This window comes from Macaca nemestrina, chromosome 11 (assembly GCF_043159975.1).
Source record: "Macaca nemestrina isolate mMacNem1 chromosome 11, mMacNem.hap1, whole genome shotgun sequence".
NCBI lineage: Eukaryota > Metazoa > Chordata > Mammalia > Primates > Cercopithecidae > Macaca > Macaca nemestrina.
The window spans coordinates 137,377,353-137,399,005 of NC_092135.1; the positions used below are offsets into that span (position 1 = coordinate 137,377,353).

Consider the following 21,653-nt stretch of genomic DNA (forward strand, 5'->3'; position numbering starts at 1 on the left):
AGTGATGCCAGGTGAGGCTCCCACACTGGCCCACATTTCTAAATTCTGCTGGTGCTTTTTTTGTTTTTTTTTTCCTCTCTTGAAACAGGGTCTCCCTCTGTCACCCAGGCTGGAGTGCAGCAGCATGACATGGCTCACTGCAGCCTCAACCTCCCGGCTCAAAGGATCCTCCCACCTCAGCCTCCTGAACAGCTGGGACTACAGATGCACACGACCATGCCCAGCTAATGTTTTTAATTGTTTTTGTAGAGAAGAGGTGTCCCTATGTTGTCCAGATTGGTCTCAAACTTCTGGCCTCAAGCACTCCTCCTGCCTCAGCCTCCGAAAGTGCTGGGATTACAGGTGAGAGTCACCGTAGGCCTATTTGTTTCTTTATGAAAAAAAGTAAAGAGTAAATTGTGATGAAATACTACAGTGCTACTGTGCTATGATTCCTGAATGGTAAAAACCTCACCACGCTTTGTTTCTCCATCAGGTGCCTTGCCCATCACTACTGCCAAGGAGAGTACACCTAAGACTGATGCTACAAGTCTTTTCTTAAAACAACAACAACAATAATAAAAACAAACAACAACAACAAAAAAACAGGCAGAGGATGGGGGCTTCAGAGTCCTTTACTGTGAGGTCAAGAATAATTCCTAGTCATGGAAAATCATCTCCAATGACGTTATAAACAGACAGCTCACCAAATCAATCAGAAAACATTCTTAGTATCATTCTCAGGCTGTCCAGAACAGAAAACCTAACTCCTGCGGCTCTATTGTGAAACGCTTAGAACTCCATCCTGATTGGAGAACATGGTCCTTTGTGACGGACAGGCAGGCGGCGGCCAGAGCCCAGAACCCAGCATCAGCCAAAGGAGGCATCAAGCTGAAGTCTCGGGTGAGTTCATTTCAAAGTCAAGGGCAAGGCCACCCTGGCAGCAAATTCTTCTGGCTACTCAAATTCAAATATTGCAGAACTAGCGCTAGAGTTGCCAAGCTAGAAAATAGGAGCAGAGAGAGGAGGCCCTTCCACAGGAATCCAGATAAGCAAAACCCCTTGCTCTCTTCATCAAAACTCAGACAGGTTAGCTGAAAACCTGGGGACGAACGGCTTCCACCAGGAAGGAAAATCCACGCGGGGCCATGACCAAGCACTGCAAACACCGCAGCAGGCGCTGCCCCTCTTCCAGCAACACAGCGGAAGCAGCCCAGCCACCAGTGACTTTCTGGTGGATGTGCTCCAGCCCCCAACCCTTGAGCCAGGACCCAGCCCAAGAGCACAGCACCCTCCACTCTCCCTGGGCCTGAGCAAGGCAGCAATGTGCTTCGTGCAGAGCGTTTCGTGGGCGCACCCCTGCAGGAAGCACCATCGCTGCTCAAGGTAGTCATCTAAGAACCACTCACTCTTGAGAAGGGCAGGTCATCTTACTCCTCCCTCCCCAAAATAGTCTCTCAAGTCAGGCTCTCACCCATAGAAGGGACTTGCGGGGCGTGTGAGGAATGGCATTGTGGTGACAGCCCCAAGCAGGGGGCCATGCGGGCTCACGCCCAGAACGCCTTGGCAGGGAGAGGAAAGGGGTGGGCACTGCCTGGGCACTCTGCATGCTGAGCTGGGCATCACTGCTGCCACCTCAGGAGTCCTCAAATGCCCCCGGGTGGGAGAGGTCATCACCTCTGCGTACTGAACAGGAGACCAGCTCAGAGTTCAGGGCGGGCCCCTGGATTCAAAGTGGCCACAGAGCCTGACTCGAGCCTCAGGGCACGAAGCACCTGGCCCTGGCCTGCTCCCACCCCACACCTGGCTTCTCAGGCCTGGGGACAGGAGGGCATAGGGACAGGCCTAGAGGACAAGGTCCCTGGAAGCCCCGACAGCTTGACAATGTGAGATAAGTTTCTCTTCCTTTTTATCAACGCTCGCGGATTGACCTGTCCTCCTCTGATGCCTGGTTCCTCCGCCATCAAGATCGCCGTCTGGTGTTAAGGGGAACATACCTCAGCTTTCTGCAGTTGCCACCGAGCACCCAAGGCGTGGTCCACGGGGCGTCCTGTGAGAGCGTCACAAGCACCCCACGAACAAGACACAGCGGCAGTTTCCTCGGTCTCCCTGCTCCTTTCTCAGGATGGCCTGTGGCTTGCTCTCCCTTAAAAATCCTCTCATCAATGGTACATTGTCAGCTTTCTTTTTTTGTTTGTTTGTTTGTTTTTTCTTTTTTTTTTTAACTCACAATTGCGAAAACCAACTGGTTGAGCTGTTGCCTCAAGTAAAAAATTCAAGTCAGCCCTGACACTGTCCATGTTTTCTGGAAAAACTGCTCACTTGTCAACAACATCGGGCGGCAACTGCAGGCCTCACCCTCACTCTTCAACAGCGGCGGCAACAGCTGCGTCCCCTGCGCTCAACTGCAGGGCGCAGCGAAGCCCCGTGACAAGGGCTTCTTGGGGACCCCAGACACCCACCAGACCCACAGGCCCGCCCCATGGCCCTGGGAACACTCAGCCCCAAGGTCCCACTTCCTGCCTCAGTCAAGCGCCTGCCTCCCAGGCCTCCCCAGTCTTCATCTCAGACCGCCAGGTGCTCTCGAGCCCCCAGAGCGCCCTCTGAGCCACAGCTTATAAAGCAGGTAGGACCAGCTCTGCAGCAGACCCCTGGGTGCGGGCCCAGCACCAGCTGCTTAACCTCTCTGAGTCAGCTTCCTTACCTATAAATGAGGATAAAAGCAGGATATTCACAAAGCCCCGAGCTAGGAAGGCCTCAGTCAGTGTGAGCTGGGGGTAGGAGTCCACACAGGAACAGTACCTGTTGCAAGTATTTTTGTTACATGCTGGGAGGATTAAATGAGATAAGCCGTGTAAACACCAGGCACACAGAAAGCATGAAATGATACCAGCTGGTGGCATGGTGTTACTTTCATTATTAGTCATTTGAAAAAGCAGATTAACAGCTCAGGCACTGCTGAACTCAGAGCCCCCATGAGGACAGAGGCTATAATGTAACAGACATGAAACGTCCTAAAAGCTCCATGCGCAAAGTAAGTTGTTTATGCCTGCGTAAACTTCTTGTTCTTCAAAAGATACGCTGTTTTTAAAAGGGACTGACTGGCGAAAACACCTCACGCACAAGGCAGTGCCCCTTTGCCAGGCCCTACCATGTCCGGCCCTCGGCTCCTGGGGTCAGGAGCTGTCAACGAAGCTGTGACCCTTGTGCCCAGCGTGCAGGCTCCGGGGGGAACTGGCTGCTTCTGAATCTCCTCAGTGGGGCTTAGGAATGACATGCTGTGGATGCTGTCAAGCAGAAACAAGGCCCGTTTGGGGGCTTTCTAAGTTAGTAAATACATGTATATATAATATATACACACACACATAGGAGAAGGTGAATACTGGGCACCCAGAGTCTCTGTAGGGAGCCACACGGCCCAGCAGAGAACACACAGTGAGCGTCAGAGTCCAGCCATCCCCTCCCCATGTCAACAGGACAGTCCCACACTTTCTTCCAGCCGGCCTGGGGCATGTCAGGAGGCAGGGCCTGTACTGCAGGCTCTGTGTTCTTAGCCTTTGTGGGGGGCAGAGGTGCCCACTGCCACGTGGGCACACACAGGAGGCTCACCACATTCCTTCAAATGCAGATGATAAAGCAACTTGAGTAACATGAATATGGTCACACTCATCTGAGGACTGCTGCTGTGTTTTCTAACTGCATGGCCATGACCAAGCAGTCAGTTTTGATCTAGGTTGGTAGTCAGGTTTCTGAAAGCGATGGCAGGCGCCTCAGGGCTGACACGGGGAGTCTGCTTGGCACACCTTCACCCTCGTTACATTTTCTGGACAATGGTAGGGAACATTCCTTACTCCTCTGGCCCGTCAGCTTGGCTGAGCCTGGAGTGAGTGGCTCGCTGTGGGTCTGCGGCTTCATTACTGGGGAGTCTGGGTCATCTGTGAGGCCAAAAACGTCCTGCAGGCACTGACGGCCCCGGCTTCTGCCCCTTTCTTTGTGGAAGCCACTCTGTCAGGTCTGGGACAGAGGGGCAAGAGGCTTTCAAACTTTTCCTTATTTTTGTATATTTGTATATTCAAAAAAAAAAAAAAAAACTATTTATTTTAATGCTGAAATAAGTTCTAGAAGTTTCCAGACTTGTAGGTAAATGAATAAGAACTGAGTTTGTTTTCCAATCATGTTCACGTTATTTGTGATGGTGTGGCTTAGTTTCATTGAGTGACTAAATTCTAGCCATCCCTAGACTCATGGCCATGAAACTTGTCTTTCAGGTTGAAATACATTTATTTAACACACATGCACACACAATTCCATGTGCGCACAGGAAGCTTTAGCAAGTGCTCTCTGACTCCGTTCCCTAAACTCGACTGCGAACGAGACTGCCCTTAACCTGACAGCGTTCCAGGAGACCGCGCAGGAACAGCAATAAAGAGCTGTGTGTAGCCACCAGCATTTCAGATGAACCCAGTGCCGTGGGCAAGCGCAACGTCTGCGTCTCCCCAGCGCTGAAATGATTCCTAGTGCCCTAGACTGCCTGGCTTTACATGAGAAACACTGTCCCTAAGTAACTACTTCATCACTCAAGGTCTCAAAGAATGCTGCCGACCTCGGTCCACCTTGCTTCTAGAAACCGAAGGTTCTGGGTTTGGAGGGACCCCAGCTCTTCCCTGGAAAGTCATTTTCCTGAATAGATCTGACTTCCCCTTATTTTCCTCTCATTTCCCATCTTTTCACACATTTAGAAGGCAAAAGAAGTTCATCTCTCTAGTGATTCCAGAAGCTACCTGGCCCATCCATGGTGGGTGAGCCCCCACCCAGGTCCAGCAAGTCAGTGACTGCAACACAGGACCTCAGAGGCCACCTGGCCAGGCCCCATCCACGGATGTGTCCCTGCCCAGGTGCCAGCAAGGACTGACTAATACCTGACCCGGGGCCAAGCTATCGTGTGTCCCATACTCGGCCCGTAGAGACATCAAATCATCCAGGCCCCGACACACTCGCTTCGTACCTTTCCCAGTCGTGATGCAAAACGTGAGCTGGAAAGGGTGCTCTTCACCTAAACAAGGTCAAACACAGGGGCTACGACAGGCGCCCCACGTGCCCCCCACACTGCCCAGGTGATGGCAGAGCAGCCAGGGCCCAGGGCCCACAGGGTTTTACATGGTGATAAGGGGTAGGGGGTGAATGCTAAGGGGCGAAGGCAGGACCCCACCTCAGTCAACAACCAGGAGACCCTGGCCTGGTTTCCCACACACCCCCAGGGAGCCAGAGAGGATGGAGAGAACCTTCTGGGAGGAGCTGCAGGGATGCACAGGGGCATTCGGGAGTGTCCAAGGAGGGCCTGAGCCTCCAGTGTGCACCTCCCCAAGCGGGCCCTGCACCCTGGGCCCAGGGTGACCTGGAAGCAGCAGGAGCCGCAGGACCACAGGGGCCACCGGCAGGGTGGGTGATACCATCCTTCCCACACTCGCCCTCTGGACTTCAGTGCTCCGGTGAGCCCGGAGGCCCGAGTCATCCATCTCAGGCCACACCCTCCAGCTCTGTGCCTGCCTTCCACCCTGGGTGACCACGAAGGGTCTAGAAACCCTGACAGGGAAGGAGAAGAGAGCCCTGGGCACAAAGCCCAGGGCCTGGGGTAGGGTCCGTGCCCCAGTGGTCATCCTCAGCTGAGTGGGGGCTGCGCCCAGGACCCTCGGGAGACCATGGGCTACTTTTAGAAACAAGAGGGTGTTCTGTTTAGAAGCAGAGCACTGAGGAGCTGGAGACGCCGACACAAGAGTGGCTCCCCGTGATGCCCAGAGGTGGCCACTGGGCCCCAAGAGGGAGGGGTTTGAAGGGTGGGTACCCCAAGTCGTCAAAGGACCAAGTAGCCACAAAAAGGAACTCCCCTCCCACCACCAGTCAGGGACCTGCCAGAGATACGAAGGCCCAGTGGTCACTAAGGCCTATCTCTGCAGCTCCATCCTCTCGCCTAGAAAAAGTAAGTGTCCCTGCCTCCTGGACCTCGCAGACTCACTAGGCACCCTAAACATGGTTTTCCAAATAGCCAAACAACAACTCCTGCTCAAGAAAACGCATGTGAGAGGAGCCCTCCTCATTCAGACAATGTTCTCGTGACCGCACTCGGTCTAAGCAAATGCTGCTGGGATGATCTTCTTCACGTTCTCTTTTAGAACAAGCAAAACGCAATGAGGATGTTGAGTGTTTCATGCTTTCTTTCCAGAGGCATTTCTACCGGCCTGAAATGCCACCCCACAGCCACTGTGGATTTGGGGACTGTCACACACATCTCCACACACCCCGAGCCACATCACACTTAGCCACTCTCTAGGAATTCCTGATCCCCACCTGAAAACGGAAAACAAGGCCCAGCAGCAACACCCAGCAAAGTGTCGCCCTCCCCCCAAAGTGAGTGGCCACACAGCAACCAGCCGCTGCAAAGCAACGAGCCGCCAGGAGCCAAGGATGGCCCATCCCACCCCCAACGGTGAGAGCCGGGCCCGTCACACACCCTCCCTGGGCCTTGGCACTCGTCCTTCCTGCACCTCATCACTCACCCTCCCTGGGTCCCAGCGTCCTCATCTGTGAGCTGGGGGTGGTCAGCATGCAGGAAGCCCTCCATGACCATGAGCTATCAGCTTAGGGACAAGAGAGCTAGAGACCGGGGGGAGTCCACTGCCTTGGGGATGCGAGGGAGCCACACTCACCTTCTCCCTGATCAAGCTGGCCCCCTAGTGACACGGGACAAGAGGATAACCTGCTTGGCACTCAGCAACAGTCTTTCCTAATAAGAATTCCACACTTCCATGAGGCTATAATCAACTCGGGAGTGAGGAGTTACTTAGCTCCCTGTTTCCAGAGGGTCTTAGCAAAGTGAGGAATCTGCAGATCTCTCTGAAAGATCAGCTACCAAAGGAAAATAACAATAATGAAGATATTGTTGGTGGAATACATAACCTCTATCCACAGCCAGATACTGCTTCCAGAACTACACTTCGCATCTAGGTGAGCTCGTTTTCTGTATTTCAAAAGCACACAGATCTATGTTCATGGTGTAATCCAGGCACAGTGCAGTTAACAGGCCTCCGGGTGTCCCCACTTCCAGCCCAGTGCAGGGGTTCAGCCGCTGCAGAAACTCTGAATCTGCTAACACAAAGTGCCAAGACTGCTGTCCGCCAGCGCCTTCACTCCCCTGGGGCCTGTACCTGTAGCAGGGCGCTCACATTCCGAGTCCTCATTGCTTCCGGACCCAAGGGCAAGGCTGTCGCAGGCGAAAGGTGATTTCCCTTTCCTCTACACCCAAGCCCTCGGAAGCGCGCTGTAGGCACCTGGAGGTGGCACAATGCTCCCAGCTCCCCCAGAGGCTGAGTTCAAACATTCTAAGTGGATTCTTGATAACAAGCCGCCAGCTCACTGGAAGACACTGAGCAGTTACATAACAGCACAGAAAATCCCTTACAAGTTTCTTAAAAAAGAGTTAATCGTACCGACTTGGTACTTTACCTTCAGCCTAGACTTTCGCTTAATCCCAGAAACCGCTCCAAAGGCGTTTTTCTGAGGGCGTTCGGCGCCGTAACTCAGGAGAAACCCAAGTCCTGCTCTCCCGGCGGTGCTCGCTGAGGAAGAATTCAGCCGCTCCACCCTGACATCTGGTTTCTATTTCATATCCATGTTGTCACATTACATAACAAGCAGATGATACGAGAGATCACCACAGTGTTTCGGCTCAAGAGTCGCAAAGAACGCCCAGAACACTGTTTATATTCAGGGCCATGAACGTTCACCAAATCAAATTTAGTGCAGAGGCTGCATCATTCCAGGCTGAAACCCAGCACTTAGAGCAAATGCCCGAGGAAGCAAGCAGCAGGACCCCGCCTTCTCAGCCACCTCTCACTAACACTCAGCTCCACTCCTGCTTCCTTCCTGTCACTCCACATCCAAGTTAGAGGGAAGTACAATTTATCTCTGGCCTGCATTTACTTTTGCACCTGGAAGAAGGCTTTGGCCTTGTAGACGGGCAGGAGTTCCTGCCGGCAAGGGCCAGTGTGGGGCCCAGGGAGAAGATGGAGGTCAAGTCATATGGCCCCCGCCGCGGGCAGAGCTCCGCCAGCAAGCATCCTGGGAGCTGGGGGGCCTCAAGGGAGGGCAATCCCCCCACACACCATCCCCTTCTCCTTTGCTCATCTGGGGAAGCTGTGAGGACTGGTGTTGATAAAACCATTCCAATCGCACACTCAGGCCATGGATGTGGCCATGCCAGCACGGAAGCCAGGAGCCTCTAGCAGAAGTGTGTTCTGGAAGCTGCCCCCTCCTATGCTGCCACTTGGTCCCATGGGGCATGGAGGGAGGGTGGCCAGGGCAGCCCGAACCAGCATCAGGCACAAGGCCCAAGGAGTTTCTCCAGAGCAGCCCATCCTCTTCAGTCCAGAAAAAGTCAGATTCCACAGCAGGGTCAGCCGTCCAGTTAGGGAACCCACTAAGGGGCTCTGCGCGTGAAGGTGCTCAGAATCAAACCATTAAACCCCAGGACGCCCTGCTGGGGGAATGGTCCACAGCAGTCATTCAGCCTTGGGGTGAACCGTTCTGCCCAAGTGCAGGTGAGAACACAATACTTCTTATTAGCACACAGAATGGCCAAAGCCAACGTGATTAGTAGAAAAACCGACATCTCAGTGACTTGGGGGTCAGGTTTGCCCTGGATGTGGGTGGAAGCCCCAGGTGTCCCTCAAGCCTGGTCCAGGGCTCTGCAGACAGCAGACACACCAACTCTGAGTGACAGCATTGGTGTTCAGCAGATTCTGGATTTCGCTCTCCCCTGAACCAAGGACAGAGAATGTTTCACAGAGTAGGTTCAACAGAAAATGGTCACAGTGTGTCTGTGAGACAGTGATGTTCCGGGAGGATGGCTGGGGCCGAGGGAAGGCCCCTCCCATGAGCCCTACCTCCATGAGACTGCATAGGGCAGGACTGCCCAGCAGAAAGAGCACAGCACAGGCACAAGGGCGGCCCCAGGTTGGCAGGGCTGAATGGCTTCAGGACCTCCCTCCTTCCCCCCCCGGGGAGTAAAGGCAATGATGCAAGTATGATAAGCAAACAGAGGCCCCAAAACACAGACAGGGCCAGGACCCTGATGCCAACCAAGCAGACCCAAAACTGGGCCCGGGAGCACAGGGCAGGGTCGCTGAGTGCAGAGGGGCCTCACACAATGTCCAACACTTCCCTCCAAAACAGACGTGTTGGTGAGAGGCTTCAACCTTTTCACTGGCCTGACACCTGGATCTCTGCTGCCCTGTGCCAGGTTAGCCACGACCAACACCACCACGGCCACTGGCCGTTTAAGAAAAAGAACCCTGACGTTAACCTGCTTGAGCCCTAATGTTAAGCCAGAGCAGCACCACAACTCCAAAACCGCGTGCAAAGAGCACCTTTTAAACACTCTGCTGAGATCTGCGCGGTCACAGTCTGACAGGCAGGTCTTCTTGGCTACCTGTGGTTTCACTCCAGCGTTACCAGGCACCTTAAAGGCCTGTGAGCTTTCATGGGGTCAAGCAGCATCAGCTCCACTTTACAACCCCACAGAGTGAGGTGCCCGCTCTGAAGCCCCAGGGCACAGCCTTGCAGCCTTAGGGCCAGGGGGACGGCCTGGCCCCTTCCGAGCTCTCAGCAGCCTGAACCCCGCATGTCCCCTGCTGTGTCACCGGCACGCTGGTCTTGCCTGGCATTGAGATATGTGGCACAAGCAGGCACCAAGCCCAGAGACACCCGACCCGGACCATTAGACTGGGTAGCATTTGTCAAGCGCCGTGCAAACAGTGGATGAAGTGTCCTCAGCCGGCGTCAGCTGTCCTGATCCGCAGAACACATAACTCCTGGCACTTCTTTCCGAGCATCCGGGAAATGTAGAATCCGAGCGTTACACCATCCAGTTGAAGATGACAGATTTACGATATAAAACAGCACCCGCGACTGAGGACTTTGTAGAAACGGAGGCCGCTGTCATTATTTCATAGGTGAGGGGGAGGGGGGCACTGTGATCCATGACAGGAAACGACAGCTCAGCCCCTCCAAAATCACACACGGGGGACTCCGTTTCTTAGAGAACTTCAAGTTTCTGTTCTAAGCAAACGTTACAATACATGTTAAACTACATTCTGACACGAAGCTCCCATGCTTTTCAACGGCAGGTGTTACAATGACCATGGAATAGTGACGGGGCGGTGCCTCCTCACGGGGACATGGCAGGGAGAAGTGTGGACCGGAGCCAGGAGGGTCCTTGACCTAAGAGGCCTTGGGCAGCCCACGCGGTGGCTCTGAGCGCTCCCCTGTGAAAGGAAGAGCTCAGAAAGGGTTTCTCTAAAGGCTCCTCCCAGAGCGGAGGCTCTGCGGTTCCCTGGGGCCCTAGACTAACATGAGGAAAAGGAGACAGAGAAGAATGCCCACTAAAAGCCTTACCCAAAAAATTGAAAGCCAAGAAAAATCACACCAGATCATCTCAGTTTAGACTTGAGGAACCTCGGCGCTGACATCACTGCCACCATCACAAAGCACTGGACACCAAGGTGCCACCTACCACACCACAACCCGGAAGGAGGGGTGGGCGGGGTCACCCCTGGGCAGGGCATGACACCAGGCCAGCCAGCCACCCGTGCGGCAGAGGAAATGCAGCCCCTCCCAACTGAGAGACCCCGGTACCATCACCACAGCCTTGGTGCCAGGGCTCCTAGCGCCTGACAGGGAAGATGAGAAGGACACTAGCTGCTGCCAAGAGGCCTGCTGCCCACCCCCAACTGCATGGCAGTGGTGCTGCCAGCGCCACCATCCACGGTGGCCCAGGAGCCCACAGCAGGACACGCACCCACATAGTTCCACGTTAGGCCCTTTATTCCTCAATTGTTGGAAAGAAGGCCAAAGCCAGGTGGTGAAATTCACAAGGAAAGTGTCCGTCACTGTCCTCCATTCCAAAGCAAACACTAAGAACGGGCTGCCGGGCTACAGAGAAGTCCTCTCCTTCCCTCTATGTGTCCAACGAAATGAAAACATCCACGCTTGCCTTCATAAAAACGGAAAACTGCATCCAGAACAAGGTCCGTGGCATTGCTGACAGCATGTCCCATGGATATGAAGCTGGTCTTCCTGTGGATCCTCCAAGGCATGCCCTTCGACGGCGCCACAGCACTGAGGGCAGAATGTGGTGGTGGCCCAGCTGCCATGGCACCGGCAGACTAGCCTGGTACACGGAGAGGGGAGCCTGCTGACTGTGGGCCGGCCACGTTCCCCCAACGTCTTCATCTGCAGAGGGAGACCCGGAGCCTCTGAAGACCGCCCCAGCTCGGCACTGTGGGGGCGGCCAGCCAGGAGGCAGGCAATGCTGTCAGGCCCCACGCTCCTCTCACTGGCTGCCGACAGGAGGCAGATGAGGTGTGGGGTGCAGCCTGCAGAGCAAGGAGTCAAGGTGGCCAGCCTGGCGCAGGGTGTGCCCCCGGCCAGGGAGCTTCGCTCAGGCTTGGGCTCTGTCCCGTGCCTCCCTGGGGGCGTTCCGAGGTGGCAGAGGAGGAAGCTGCGGCTGCTGTCCACTGCCCAGTCTCTGCCTCTCGCCAGCACACAGATGTTCTCAGCGGCACAGACTGGCTTCTGCCTGAATTCATTTCATATTTTTAAATATGCTCTTAATGGAAAGCAACAAAAGTACTTGACAAAATGCGCTGATGTAAATGTCCCTGCAGCAGCCGGGGACTAATTTTAGAAGGGGCTTTGAGGAGAAACCCAAGGGATGCTCACTTGCTGGAAACGGCCTCCTCCCCAAAGAGTGTGAAGATCTGGATTAGAACCAAGTATCCCCACGCTGCCCACAAGCCTGCTCCTCCAGTCGGGGGCTGGCCGTCCCACTGAGCACTGGTATCGAAGGCTGGACTCTTCCTAACCTCACGAGAGGTTAGGATGACAGGAATCGTCCCAGTTTTCCATGCCACTTCGCAAACACAGCTGGTCAGGCCCTTAGCACTTCCAGACCCCCAGATATCCCAGATTCTTTGCTGGAAGTTACGGACACAGAAAGTTTCTTATGAAAATAACGGCCTCAAAAGGAAGCCAATGTACAGCACTGGTGACAGGAAGATTCAGAAAAGCCTTCACGCCTGGCAATATGGCACACGCACTTTTAGAGACGTCTAATTATACTCAGGGCTGAGCTGGCTGAAGAGTGAGGAATATACTCCAAAGACAGGAATTCAAGGCAGGGCGAATCAAACACGAAAGGCAGCCTGGAGCCCAGGGCCTGTCCTGGGGACAGCCACCTGCACTGCCACTTACCCACTGCACTGTCCCTGTGAGCGTGCGTGGGGAGCGGCTGTAGCTCCCTTGGCAGGGGAAGCCAGAAGACAGGCCTGCAAGGGACATGTCCGGGCCTGGGCTTCATGTTGGCTAGAAGGGGTCAAATCGAGAGAGGACGCCCCTCAAAACTCATAATCACAGACCCCTCACAATGGTTTGGGGAGAATTCAGACAACCCATGAGGCCTGACGAGCATCCCTGGCACCTGCAAACATAGGCGTGTCCCAGGCAGCACCTCCCAGCACCCGGCAGAAACCTTCTCTAGAGAAACACGCTATGAACCTCAACATCCACAAGAAGGATGGACATCAAGTCACAATCAAGGACCATGGGTAGCGGGAGTAAGTCCCGGAAAGACCTCAATTGTAGGAAAATCAGGTACTAACCCAAAACACATGTGAAGGACACTTGAAGAAACAAGAGAGGTCATCCAGGGTGAGGCTGGAGCTAGTGGCCTCCAGGTCCTGTCACTTAGTGACTGTACAACCCTGGTGGCTTCCTCAACCTCCCTGTGCCTTAGCTTCCCATCTGCCAAAGAGGCATTAGAAGAGCCTACACTCTCCCTGGAACAAGGGTAAGGAAGAAAGGAGACAGATGTCTCAGCTGTTATTATTAATAACTATCAGAAGTGTCACATGGATCTGAATGATCCAAATGGAACTTGAAGAAACAAAACTGTCATCATTAAAATTTAAAACTAAATGAGTGAGTTAACTAATCAAGTATTAATAGATAGAGCTGAAGAGAGAATTAGCGAACAGTAAAATAGCACTGAAGAAATGACCCAGGATGCAGCACATAAAGGTAAAGAGATAAAAAGCAGGAGAGGTTAGGGGACTGGAAGGACAGAGGAAGACATGGTAACACACATCTGTAAACCAAAAATAAAATTCTAAGCTCCCGACCATCTGAATGGACCCCTCCTCTCAGCCAAGGGCATTCCAACGTTAACCTGAAAAATTAGTTCCGGTTGTGACGGGGAGGGGGAGCCAGATATGCCTCATGATACCCTCTTCCTTTTTGGAATTGCTGATAGAACAGACTCTTTTAAGTCTGATGAGAAACATTTCAGTCTATTCTCTCTGACGCCTGCTGCCCAGAGGCTTCGTCTGCATGGTAAATCCTTGGTCTCCACAACCCCTTATCATAATCCAGACATTCCTTTGTGTTGATAGTAACTCTTTCAACAAACTGTCAATCAGAACATTTTAAAATCTACCTATAATCTGAAAGCCTCACACTTCGAGTTGTCCCGCCTTTCTGGGCTGGACCAATGTTCATCTTCCTCATACTGATTGGTGTTTCATGTCTCCTGTCTCCCTAAAATGTATAAAACCAAGCTGTTCCCTGACCACCTTGGGCACATGTTGTCAGGACCTCCTGAGGCTGTGTCACAGGCACGTCCTTAAGCTTGGCTAAACAAACTTTTAAAATTGAGTGAGGCCTGTCTCAGATACTTTTGGTTTACGCACCTAATCAGAATCCCAGACAGAAAGAAGAAAGATGATGGGACAGCGACAGGCAATGCCGATGCACGAGCGCTAGAGAAACATTCAAAATGAAACCCAGCATGCCCAACCACACGCTAAAACATGCCTCAAAGCCCCTACACTTCAGAGAGCACAACAGGCACCGTCAACCCGGCAGACCAGGTGACGGTGAGAAAGTCCAGACACAGACGAAGGACAGATGAAACTCCAGGGCAGGATAAAGGTGCCATCTCAACCACTGGGACAAACAGGGATGTTTTAATAAATGGTGCTGGGACAACTGGGCCACCGTCTGGGAAAAGCTAACAGTAAATCCAAACCTAACGCCATGCACAAGGGTAAACTCCAAACGAATCGGGGATGCAAATGTGAAAAACGAAACTGTACAAGCACTCGAAGAAAACATCTTCCGGAATTCAAGGAAGGCTTTCTAACCAGGACTGAAAATCCAGATGCAATTTAAAAAAACAGTAAGGTTGATACATGGAGGAAAAACCTTTTACGGGCAAAAGCAGCATGAGAAAGAACGTCAAAATACAGTGGACAAACTGCGAGCAGTTACTTGCAATACACATGAAAGATAAAGGCCAAAATCCCTTACATCAGTAGAACTCTCACAAACTGTGAGAACAGAGACCAAAAGCCTAACAGAAAAGCCAAAGGCAAAGACAGAAAAAAGGCCCCTACAAACTGAAATATCCTTCATGTACCAAAAGAGCAAATAAGTAATACGCTCCACTCCAAAGCCCTGTGGGAACAGGCTCACTCAGACACCACTGGCGGAAATGCAAATTGATGTAAATTTCCTACAGGAAAATTTGAGAAAAAAGCTAACAAAATGATATATCTGCTTATCTTTTGATAGAAATCACTCCATAAGCCAACTGTGAAGATACAACTCAGATGGCAGGCCCAGTGACTCACACCTGTAAATCCCAGCACTTTGGGGGGCCAAGGTGGGAAGACTACTTGAGCCCAGGAGTTTGAGACCAGCCTGAGCTACACAGCAAGACCCCATTTCTACAAAAAATTAAAGATAAAAAATTACCTAGGCATGGTGGCACGGGCCTGTAGTCCCAGCTACTTGGGAGGCTGAGGCGGGAGAATTGCTTGAACCCACGAGGTGGAGGCTGTAGTGAGCCGTGATCGTACCACTGCCCTGTACAGTACACCAATTGTCCCTATGTAAGAGAGTGGCTGGACGAATTCCCGAGTGTACGTGGCTGTCCTCAAGAATGAGCAGGAGCCTGTGGACAGACATGGTGTGGCTTCCAGGACATGCTGCTAGGGAAGAGGAGTTCCCTATAGGACATTCTTTCTGTGCAAGAAAGGGGGCAAATTAAAGCGCACAAGGCCACCCAGGAAAGAAAGGGTAGCTCGTGGGGACAGGGTGGAAAGGACAGGGGAACAGCAGGGGTAGGGGACCCGCTTCTCTGGGTCTGGCTCCTATACAGTTCTGGCTTTTGAAACTGCAATTGGGTTTCACATAATCAAAAAGTGAAAATTAATACAATCAAAAAGTACCAAGAGGGGGGAAAATTCTAAAATGAAATACAAACAGAAACAAATAACCAAACCCCATTTCAAATGAGTAACATAACCACACTGGGGCAGGGTGGGGTGTGCATAAGAACTTGCCAAAGTGGCTTTTAGACCCGGTATCTGGACCATACGCCTTCAGTGACTGCTGGACTCTAGCTGGGGGTTTCTTTTTCACAGAGGCATAGTTTAATAATCTCTGAATATTCTGGGATTGAGACTGAACAAATAAGGAAGTACATTATGGATTCTGAGAGCTCCGTGTCTCGTTGTCAGAGGAGGGAGTAACAAATGTGAAAGGAGAAGGGCGGCTGACGGCCTTTGTGAGGCTGGGCTGGAACTGAAGTGCCATGTGTGCGGGTGGGGCCGGTGTGTGGGGGTGCAGGGGCGGATCTACACACATCTATTCACAGCTCCGGCTGCCCGAGAGCCGGTTTCTAAATAGCATTCCCCGAGAAAGGAACCAGGCCGCCTTGAGAAACAGCTGATTCCAGGCCAGGGCAGGGAAAGTACAGGAGAGATTAGGACAGTCTGTGTATCCAAGAGGGTAAAGAAGGGCCCCAAAACGGGGGGACCTGCCAGAAACGCCAGCATGAAGGGGCTCTCATTGGCCAAACTAGAACAATTTGGGCAGCAGAACAGATATTGATAATAAAAGGTTATAACCCAGTTAATAAGTTAGGAATCTACAAGATCAAACTAATGTAAGTAAACAATAAGGAAAAACATAAATCAGGAGGAAAGGAATGCTCTTTACAGTAGAAAGTTAACTACGTGAGTCCACATTTCACGTCGTCTATAGGTTCTCGGAAACTGCAACTTGAAGCCAACAACAGAGGGTCCTCAAACAATGCCAGTCCTTCAACAGTCATTTGATTGTAACACTGGTGAGAAAAAAAAAAAACCTTGGTTTTCTTCTGTATTATTTCACTTAAAAGTCACAGTTTCCAAGAACCTCTTGAGGTTAATGAGGGCTTCCCGTCCTGAACATAAGAATGGTGGCACCAGATGACCAGTAGCCGCCACCAGGACAATAACAGACTCAGGCAAGAACCATGGAAGAGGCTGAGACTTGCGGGTCAGTGCTCGGGGAGTAGCAGGCTGTCTGCACAGTCCCAGATTATCTCCCTAGCAGATACCTGCTAATTAGGCAGGAAACAATGTAACTTCACAGCGGAAACACCCGCCAGCACCACCTTCACTGAGAGGCTCCAGGCAGCATCAGCAGCAACGAAATATCAGTATCACTGAGTACCACTGCGGTGGCCGGCCTCCAAGTCCAGTGGCATCGCTGGAATCCAATCACAAGGAAACTGCCGAAATCCCAAGCTGAGAAGCATTTTACAAAACAGCCGCCCCTGTGCTTCTAAAATGTGAATGTCATGAAACATAAAGATGATGAGGAGACTGTCCCGGAGCAAAGGAGATTAGGGAGGACATGAGAATTGAATGCTCTGCAGGGCCTGTCATCTCCTGTTGATAACAAGACATCAATAGACCATCAGCAAAACATAAATAAGGCCTACAGATGAGAGAACAACGCCGGATCGCTGTTATTTTCCAACTCTATTCCCTGTACGTAGTTGAAGAGCGACCACGCTTATCTGAGGCAACATGGCCTGGATTAGTTGGGGGAAGGCATCACATCTACCACTAACCTTCAAATGATTCTGAAAAAAAACAAAGGATGCATACAAATAAACAGTAATTCTTTGGACTATTTTTTGCTGATTTTCTGTAAGTTTGAAATTACAGCAAAATTAAAAGTTAAAAAGAAAAAAGGTAAGGAATAAAATCTCCCATTATTACGGGGAGACACTAATCTTCAGATTGAGGAGGTCCAAAAAAATATCAACAGGGGTAAGTGAAAACTCTTACTAAAAATGTAGAACACTAGGACCACAAGACACCCAGAGAGACACAACAGATTCCTACCAAGAAAGTGAACAGCCACAGTGGAACTGAGTGAACCAATCACATCCTCAGAGCCCTGGGGAAAAGCAGCCGTCTCCCCAGCACTGTCTTCTGTGAGGGATCATTCAACAATGAAGGGGAAAGGAGGCAACTTTCATACGACCAAACCACGGAACTTCTGCAGGAATTTCTAAAGGATGTTACTTCCAGAAGAAAAGTAAAAGCAAAAAAAAAAAAAAAAAAACAGGATATCTGATATTCAACAAGAAACAGCAAACAAGTAATATCCACATACAGGAAAGTTTAAGGAGCAGTGGCCATAGGAAGCTGTGATAATGAAGGCAGCACACGGCCAGCCACAGCCTCCCGTTAGCTGCTGGAAGGAAGCCACACACACCCAGATACATCAATTCTGCAAATGATTAAGAAAACAAAACCAACAGCTAACAGAAAAATGGGCGCCCCGTGTCAGAAGACACTGATGGCTGGCACAGCAGGCTGGCGGTCAGGTACAGGTCAGGCGAGGGTCACCTCCCGGGACCGAGTAGCAAGGCGCCCTGGTCAGTCTGAGGACACTGGCACTATGTGTAAGACGGCGTGGCCGTGCTGGAGGCCACACAGAGTTAAAAGTGGCTTAGCCGTGACCCGGCACTCCCATCCCCGGGCAGGGACCTGGCAAAGGCCCAAGTCTGCGTGTGCCAGAAAACACACAAAACAATGTCCACGACATCATGTTTGAGAGCAGCCACATCTGAACACGAGTCAAAGTTGTGAAAATTCACAAAATTGAATGCAAGACGCTAATGAACACCAGTTACCTAGAGCTACATGCAGAAACATGGTTCTCGAAACCATTCCTGCCTGAAAAAGAACCCACGAAATAGAAAACATATAGTATAATTCCATTTACATAAAGTTCAGAAACATAAAACTAAAATCATGTTGTTTAGGAACATGTGCATGTATGATAAAACTTTTTTTGGAAACAACACAATGAAAAGCAAACATATAAATGTCCTTGCAATGGTCTCTGTCTCACAGTGCACACGGTCACTGCTATTGTTTTTCTTTAAATGATGCAGATAAGGTCTATGTATTGTTTAATTCTTTAATCAGAGATTTATAATTAAAATTTAAAATAAACACGTGTGCAGAGGATAAAAAGAAAATGACTAAGGGAGCTGAGAAAGTGATAAATCACCTGTAATCCCAGCACTTTGGGAGGCCAAGTCAGGCAGATCACCCGAGGTCAGAAGTTCGAGACCAGCCTGGCGAACATGGTGAAACCCCGTCTCTACTTAAAATACAAAAAGTAGCCGGGCGTGGTGGGAGATGCCTGTAATCCCAGCTACTCAGGAGGCTGAGGCAGGAGAATTGCTTGAACCTGGGAGGCAGAGGTTGCAGTGAGCCGAGATAGCACCATTGCACTCCAGCCTGGGGAACAAGAGCGAGACTTCGTCTCAAAAAAAAAGTGATAAATCAAACGAAAAAAAAAAAATTTAGAAGGAATTACAGAGAATGTAACACTGAACTCCACCAGCCTGTGACAAATGACATAGGTAAATCTAAATTTGCCAAACACAGAAATAAGGAAATTCATAGGACTCTTTTGTTATGTAAAAATATGTATTTTAATCAAAATTATTTTGCTGTTGAACTTTTCTAGCTATTAATTATTGGCAAATACAAAATACGCTGATTCTAGTGGGTTTCTGATAATCTATAAAATTTTCTGAATCTTTTTGAGTCTTTTTATGTGAATTTATTTTAGTTCTTCCCATCTTAATGAAACTGCTGATATCTCAAGCCATACTGAACACATGTGCTACCGTCAGGTCAACCTCAGAACACAGCTCTTAAGACAAGGCCTCTAGAGTTTTCCAGCCATGAAAAAGATTCATTTTTGCTTTCAAATGATCCCCAACTTGTAAGAACTACATATTCTCTCCAACTTGGGTATTTTAAAATCAGTTATGAAAACTGAAATATTTTATCTTTATTTTTCAAAACATTCTCTCATATTTACATGATTTATACCGCTTTCCTTGTATAACAAACTGTCCTGTAATAAAACCTTTGATAATGAATAACTATATAATGTACTGTTATTTTCTTTTCCCCAATATTCTATTTAGGGTTTTAAACCTATGTTTACAAACAAAATATGCTTAGAACGTTTGCTTTATTATTGTCTCTTACAGATTCTAAAATCAAGATACTCTGAGCTTCATAAGATTAGCTTGCATTTTTCTGTGTTTTGAGGCAATTCTTAAATAAGGTGAACGTGTATAAATGTTGGAAAAATATTACATTATCCCTGAATGAGCAGCTGCTTTCAAGAATTACCTAACCGGGTCCTTTGCGGAGTTCTCAGAAGTTCTTCCCCTTAGTGACAACTTCCTCTTAGTGACATGCTTCTTCTTGTCAGAGTACACGATGCTTTTCTTCTAAGCTCTGACATTTTATAGTTACTTGCTCTGGCCCAGTCAAAGCCCTCCAAAGCCTTGCCATAGAGCACAGAACATCACAGCTTCCGCCCACACCAGGACTTCCCCTAGACGCTGGCTTCATCATTCTCAGGGCAGCATCTATCCCTGACAGCACATGTGGTTGTTACGGGGGAGGGTCTTCACTGCGAGTCCTCCAGGTTCTTGACATGTTAAAGAATTGGACAAAATACACAAAGCAATGAAAGAATGAAGCAATGAAAACGCACATTCGTTTAAGCGAAAATACACTCCACAGAGCAGCAGCAGGCACTAAAGCAAGTAGCTCAGGAGCCTCAGTTGCAAAATCTTCTGGGGTTTGAGAACCCTTTAGAGGTTTCCTATTGGTTACACCCTATATAAATGAAGACTTGGCTTGTGACCAATCAGAGGCCAAAGTGAAGTTATACCCTATGCAAATGAAGACTTGGCCTACAACCAATCAGCAGCTGAAGTGAAGGCTCAGCCTTCAACCAGATGCTGAAGTGAAGGATCCCTGTCTCCAGATCCTATTCTCCTGCCTTGCAATGACCAGTTTAGGGGAGTAAAGCCTTACACTCCAGAGCTCGCTGGTTAAGAGTCAATTGCTTGGCACAGCTCCTTGGGCCAGTGACTTCCTTTCTCAATGCCTCTGTTTTCTCATCTGTAAAATACGGATGATGTAAGGTTAGCAGGACCCATCCCTAGGCTGTTATAAGGATTACAGCTGTAAATATGTAAAAACACTTCGGAAAGTGCCTCTGCAGAGCAGACTCCATCACTGCCAGCCATATTTACCATTATGTAGTTGTTTATTTACCCATCTACTGTTTGCCTTTCCCCCTGGCACCGGGTGTGGCAATGGGTGGGGGCTTTTCCTGTGTGGCTCACCGGCAGACCCCAGTGCTTACAGCAGCCTTGCATGTAGGAGATGCTCACAAGACGCATCTTGACTGGCTGAGTGCTGGTGTGTGGACTGGAACCAGCCTAAGGAAAGCACTCTTCAGACTCTTCATCCTGCCCAACTGTGGGTAACCTGGGTCTGTTACTCAGCCCCACACCCACGGCCCCACTCCTGGCTTCGATAAGTGATGTCACCAATGCCTGCCCCAGCACCTGGGCAGACTCTTGTGGCCCTTCCTTCTCAGGAAGCCCAGAAAGAACTGCAGTCACTGAGACAAAACCCAGCACGGCTGCAGGGTGTGTGGAGGCATCTCGCCATAGTGGGTGGGGTGCACGTGCCACAAACGGCTCGCTCTTGATGATGAGGGTGACTCATGCATGCCCCTTGTCCCCACAATTCTGTTTCTGGGACTTTATCCTAACAAAACAATAATGATAAGAACAATCAGCCCCAAACATAAAGACACGTGTGCAACAATGCTCACTGAGGTGTTACTTACTATACAAAGAAAATTTAAGTCCCATTAATAGAGGATTTTTAAGTACTGAAATATTATGGAGCTACAAAAAAATCCCATTGCTGTTCTATCATGTATGTAATAGGTATGGATATGGACATAGGGAGACAAAGAGGGAAAGAGAGAAAAAAAAGAGAGCTCCTGCTCGAGAATCTACAAAAAGTCACCGACGACCTTCTCTGAATTGTGGCTAACTGTGGTCTGGCGGGGCAAAGAGGGCATTTTCCTTTCTTTCATCTTTCAGCATTGTTGGATGTTAAGTAAAGATAAGACTACATCTTAACTTTTGAAACTGGGGAAGGGGAGTATTTTCCCATTTATTTAATAAACTGCTTTCATCCAACAAAATCAAAGCAGTAAGTCGGGTAGATCCCTGGCAAGCCTGTGTGTGGAAGACACAGCGCAGTGCTAGGCGAGAGAGGAGGCATCTGGGAGCTCAGGCCACGCCCTCCAAGAACCCGCGGCCAACGACTTAGGTGTGTGCGCCTGGAAAGTGCTTCTTCATGCATGGACATGGG

The 21,653-nt window shown here is 50.2% G+C and overlaps 1 protein-coding gene across 11 annotated transcripts in view; it reads right to left on the reverse strand.

Annotated features, from left to right (window-relative positions):
- The window catches only part of LOC105473807 (histone deacetylase 4), a 354,143-nt gene that overhangs the window by 256,045 nt on the left and 76,445 nt on the right, over positions 1–21,653 (reverse strand). The window contains exon 1 of one of the 11 annotated variants that reach the window (XM_011727865.3): positions 7,480–10,432. The exons of 8 other annotated variants lie outside the window; for them this stretch is intronic. The gene's annotated coding sequence lies outside the window, so the exon portion shown is untranslated. 2 more of the 11 variants (XM_011727867.3, XM_011727868.2) reach the window with 2 other exon arrangements.